The following is a 5,743-nucleotide window of genomic DNA, read 5'->3' as shown; positions in this document are numbered from 1 at the left end:
GAGCAGGCACAGAGAGCATCACCAGAGGGGAGAGAGAGCAGGCACAGAGAGCATCACCAGAGGGGAGAGAGAGCAGGCACAGAGAGCATCACCAGGGGGGAGAGAGAGCAGGCACAGAGAGCATCACCCACATCTTTGCAGGGAAAAAGGACCTGCAACTCCTCTGAGCCCTCAGGATTTCGTCCCATGGCCCCTGCTCTCAGGCTTTATCTCCAGCCCAGCAAGCAGGAACCATCTACTTTATGAAAGGCTGTGTGGTGCCATTTCTGCCTCAGGAAGTTACCAGCTACAGAGAAAACAAGTATGCAAAAGGATGCCCAAGGATCTCCTAAGCCTGGCAGCCCTGGATTCAAGTCTCAGTCTTACCACTTACTAGACAGTTTGCCTGACTCCCCCCCGCCCCCATTTAGGGAGCAGTAAAACTTAATTTGCTATTTATTTATAACAATGCTCACCCACACCACAGACTACAGATGGGACCCACGCAAATGTTTCCTGCCTTCTCCTAAGAATGGGACAGGATCACCCATCTAGTTGTAGAAGGGTAGGACAGAGAACTGAAGCCATTGCTCACAATGCATCAGGGTTTAATTCTGTGAGCTGACATTGGAAGGAGCTGAACATCATGGGTAAACAATACCCTCCAGGCTCCCTGAGGGGCCAGGAGAAGGATTAACAAGGAAGGGAGCCAGGAGGGCTCTGTGGGAGTCCAGACAAGGGTATGGGCACAGCAGAGGCCAACTGCAGAAACAGCCAACTACTCCACGCTCCCCCTCTTTGCCATGCAGAGATGAAGAAAATCACATAAGCACTTTGCACTAATGCATTCATCTCTGCAAATGCAAAATACAATTAAACATTCCAGTTACTGATTTTCAAATTGTCGTGTATTATATGGTTTCCCTCTAGAAAGCCATGTACCTTTCGTGTTGCTTCCTGCTGTTTTGGAAATAATAGTTCTTTCTAAAACATTTGAATTTATACTCCCAGGATGTTATGCCATTTATGTCATTACAAGCCTCATAAGCAAACATTTTAAATATGTTTAGCTTTCAAACAAAAAGGAAAAAAAGAAAAGCGCTGATGAGTTCCATTCTAAATGAATCCCTCAAATGCCCCTTAGCTCAGGGGAAAGGAAGGGGGAAAAAGGAAGGGGGAAGAAGGTGGGTTCCTTTCAGCAGCAAGCAGGAAGACCAACACACTAAACTAGGAGGCCAGGCTCCTGGGGCCGGCATTGCCATCCTGATGCTTCCCCTTGGATACACCATTTTATTTCTCTGGGCCACTGTTTCCTCATCTGAGGGATGTAAGTTCCCTTCCAGCTATCAAACACTGTGCTCTGCTCCAGTATCTATAAAGTAGAAATACTTGCCTCCAACTACTAGGTAGGTGAAGACCAACAGAATGTTTGGGCAAGGCTTTTAGATTATATAATAAAACAGAGATAAGCAAAACTCATAAAATCACCATGGCTATCGGGGACCCCAGAGTTCCATGCAGTTGAAGTGAAAGAGAAATCTCCATGCATACAAGGGAATAGCTGGCAGTGGTCTTTTTTACACCCCTTTCTCCAGGGCTCCCTGTGGCTGAGCAGGAAAGCAGGCTGAGGGGTGGATGAGCTGACACCCCGGGCACTGTCTAGGCTTTCTGAGGTGCTTCTGGCATCCAGTTTTCTCCATGCACTGCCCTATAGGTACAGAATGTGTGCCCTCAACTGGTGTACACTGCAGACTAAATAAAACTTATCAAATAATGACCTCATTTCCAAAGCTGAACTCCTGGTACATCTGAGTTCAAGAGGTCACACAGCAGAAACTCCACTGCCTGGTGAGAACAGGGCTTCCATCTCTACCAAGCCATGAGAAAAACCTCCCCATTGTTTCCTTCTCTGAGCCTCCCTTTCCCCATCTGTAAAACAGAGGCAGTGGTAGATTCTACATCATAGGGATATCAGGAGGATTGTTAAGTGAGGCCTGCTGCATCTGAAGCCCTCAGAACAGTGCCTGGCACACTCAAGAGTTTGATAAATGCTACCTTCTATCAGTGTTAACAGTGTTCAAGAACTATGTCTAAGATACCACTCCCATACTACTTCAGTAAGAAAACTTAATGAGCAGACAGGCAGAAACTGCAGCCCATGTGAAGGTCCTGTAATCTAGAATGCTGCTGCAGAAATGCAGCTATGTACTGGCTCCCTTTCTCCCAGCACTTCCAGATTCTGGGGGCTTGTCGGTGGGGGTGGGGGAGGGGTTGTGTGCAAAGCAATGGAGGGCTGATTGGAAACCAGGGCAAGGAACCCAGCAATGCTAAAAACCACCAGGAAAGGACCTGATGCAAGGCCTGCTGTGCAGACAGCCGCAAGCTGTGACTGGGGGAAGTACTTATCCCGGAGAAGCAAGGGAAAAATATGCAGACACAGAGAAGAAACCTGCACAGGAGCACAAATACAGCAGGGTATCACAGATCCCGGTGGGAAGGAGCCAAGTGGGGCAGGGGACAAAGGCGGGGCAGAGGAAAATTAAAATTCTGCATAGTAAGAGACAGCAGCATAAAACTCTACAGAATGGGAGGGGAGCAGGAACAAGGCCCTGCAGCTCGCAGAGGGGTGCATAATTAACAGGCACCCTGAGAACAATGCGTGAGGAGGTTTGGAAAACAGGGGAGGAAGGACAGGAGAAAAAGAATTCGTTGGGAAAGGTGGGGGGGAGGAGGATTGAGTAAAATTTCTGCACCTGTTAGCAAGTGGAATCAAGGAGGGCAAAGAACTGGATGAGTTACTAGGGGAAAAAACATTGGGCAACAGAAAACGAGGTGCAGAGAAAAACTTGGGGGGGGGGAGGCGGATAAAATAAGGCTTTGGAAAGCTTTGTTAAAAAGTGCTGAATAAATTCAACTTTTTATTCTGTTTATCAACATTATTATCCAATGATGGAAAGCGAATGACCGCGAGGGTTTTGTTTGCTTGCTTTGTTTTTTTTTTTTTTAACTTGGAGGGAGGGACCATTTGCTCAAGTTCTGTAACTTGGCACAGTCAGATGGGTGACCCGCCAGCGCACGTCACCTGAGTTCCCCCCAACACCCCTGGTTTTCTATCTTCCCGGGGCTACTACACTGATTTCCCCACCTCCTGAACAAAAAAGGGACCAAGCCAGCTCTGCCAACTTACTCCCTTCAGTCAAGAGACAGCGGGCGCTGGGTCCCAAAGACCTTCTGCAATGAGACCCACCTGGGACCAGGGGAGAAACTTGTTTTCTAAGCTAAATTCTCCAGACTCACCCCTCGAGGTCCTCCGCATGCACCGGTCACACGGCGAGACCAAGCAGAGCGTTAAAGCGGGGTCCGGCTGCCCCCAGGCTCCCCGACCTTTGTCCGCCCTCCGGGCGCTACCTTACAGGCCAGGCCCGGAGACTCGGTAGCGCGGGGTAAAGTTTCAGGGTAATCTCCTTGGCTAAGTCCGGGTGGAAACGGCCTTTTCCAGGAGCACCACAAGCACACCCTCCCCGGGGCAATGCGCTGGGCGAGCCGGAGGGCGCCGCGCAACCACAGCGGGACAGCGAGCAGACGCAGACCCAACAGGTGGGGAGCCTGGGCAGATTCCAAAAACCAGGAGGAGGAGGAAGAGTTGGGAGCAGGACGTCGTAAAGCCACGAAACCGGTCGACTGGAGCTCAATTCCTCCCCGGTTTCTACCTACCTGCCCGAGCCCGCGCCCGCCTGGAACAGCAGGGCACCCCAGGCGCAGCCTCACCTCGCGCGGTCCCGACTCAGCGGAGTCTCCAAAGTCAGTGCATCCAAGACGTCCCTGCGCCCCACAGCCGGCTCCACTGCGGGCGGAGCCGCGAGCTCGCCGAGCTCTCGGAGGAGCCTGCGCTCCAGCAGGCAGCCTCGGAGCTGGCGGCGGGCTGGGAAGCCGCCGGAGAAAGCGCGGAGCAGGCTGACTCCCCGCCCACACCGCGACCGCCCGCTCCTCCAGGCCACGCCCCCAGATCCCCACCCCCACCCCGGCCACGCCCCACCCCTGCCAGGTTACCCTCCCCCAGCCACGCCCTTGGTCCCGCTTCCACAGCCCCCAGCCTGTTTCTATTCACACCATCCCCAGCCCAGTTCCCTTCCAACCACCCCCAGCCACTCCCAAACACTACCACCCACTGCCTGGGATCCCAGCTACACCGGGACAAACCGAGTTCTTCCAGCCTCCAGCCCCGCCCAGGTCGGAAGGAGCCGCCGCGTAGTCCAGGCAACAGCCCCCAACTGCTTACTCTTCCCCCCAACCCCAGCCCCGCGCCAGCCATCCGTGCCCCACCACCCCCAGGCGAAGAGTTCCCCTCCAGGCTCAGGCCCTGTGGCTGCAATGTCTGAGCCAAGGAAACCCTACGTGGGGGCTTTGATTTCTCCAGGGCTTAGGGCAAGTTTTCTGTGGACTGTTTCAGTGGTCCGACTGGAAGGACTTTCCACTGTAGCTCAAAGCCTAATTATTAATTCACGTGAAAACCACAGAGAGGAAGCAGCCGTTTGGGTGCTAGGATCTGCACCCCAGTATTCCATACTGTTTCCTGACATGCAACTAGTGCAATTATTAAAACAAATGCATTCTTCTAAAAGTTGTAGATTTTTAGATGATTCTTTTGAGAAGTTGTTATATGCCACTATATTATTATAAGCATGTATTATAATAAAACAAGAATAGACTCAGCACCCATAGCTCAGTGGTTATGGCGCCAGCCACATACACTGGGGCTGGTGGGTTTGAACCCAGCCAGGGCTAGCTAAACAACAAAGAAAAAAACAACAACAAAAACAGCCAGGCATTGTGGTGGATTCCTGTAGTCCCAGCTAGTTGGGGAGGCTGAGGCAAGAGAATCACGTAAGCCCAAGAGTCTGAGGTTGCTGTGAGCTGTGGCTGAGGGCGACAAAGAGAAACTCTGTCTCAAATAATAATAATAATAAACAAGAACAGTGGCCGGTATTTTGAAACTAAAGAACGTATAAAATTATATTATGCAATGAAATGTCAAAAATTAATTTTATGTATGCTTTTTAAATAGGGAAAAAAACTACTCTGTATGTTTCTATAAGGATAGGTACATGTTAGTATGCGTTTCATAGAATGTAAACCATGGGGAGTGACCCTTATAGGTTATGGACTTCATCATCACGTATCAAGATTGGCTCATTAGTTGTAACAAATATACCACACTGATCAAAGACATAAATAATAGGAAAACCTGTGCATGGAAGCAGGGAGCGTGAGGGCGGACATCAGAACTCTTGTGTACTTCCCATTCAATTTTTCTGTAAACCTAAAACTGCTCTGAAAAATAAAATCTATACAATACACACCAAAATATTAATGATAATTCTCTCTGAGGGGTAAAACAATGGGCAAATTTTAACTGATTTGAATTTTTGTTGAAATTTTCCAAATTTTTGACAATGAGCATATATTTTTAGAACAGAAAAAAATTATAATAACTAAACTATGTCTTTTCCTTTGATGAAAAAACTAAACTATGGAAAATTTTCAAACAGCAAGAAAAGCTAGTATCATTGAATATTCCATTTTATATTTCTACTTTATATAACTTTAACAATCAGCATGAAGCACTCATAAATGTTAAAGTGAAATCTATTTTCGTGTTGTTTAAGCAAGAAATCAAGGACTACTAAATGAAGAGTTTTTACTATCTCTTTAGAAGTAGCACATATCTGAGGAGCAGGTTGTGACTTTTATTTAAAAAAACTCT

The 5,743-nt window shown here is 48.7% G+C and overlaps 1 protein-coding gene across 2 annotated transcripts in view; it reads right to left on the bottom strand.

The window, feature by feature from the left end:
- SPATA13 (spermatogenesis associated 13) overlaps nt 1–3,898 on the bottom strand; it is a 144,003-nt gene extending 140,105 nt beyond the window's left edge. Inside the window, exon 1 of one of the 2 annotated variants that reach the window (XM_023517219.1) lies at nt 3,694–3,898. The gene's annotated coding sequence lies outside the window, so the exon portion shown is untranslated. The remainder of the gene's footprint in view (nt 1–3,693) is intronic. The other variant, XM_023517220.1, reaches the window with a different exon arrangement.
- Between the last annotated feature and the right edge of the window lie 1,845 nt (nt 3,899–5,743).

Source organism: Otolemur garnettii, unplaced genomic scaffold (genome assembly GCF_000181295.1).
Source record: "Otolemur garnettii isolate 467f Iridium unplaced genomic scaffold, OtoGar3 scaffold00106, whole genome shotgun sequence".
Classification (NCBI taxonomy): Eukaryota; Metazoa; Chordata; class Mammalia; order Primates; family Galagidae; genus Otolemur; species Otolemur garnettii.
This window is presented reverse-complemented; position numbering and strand designations above follow the sequence as displayed.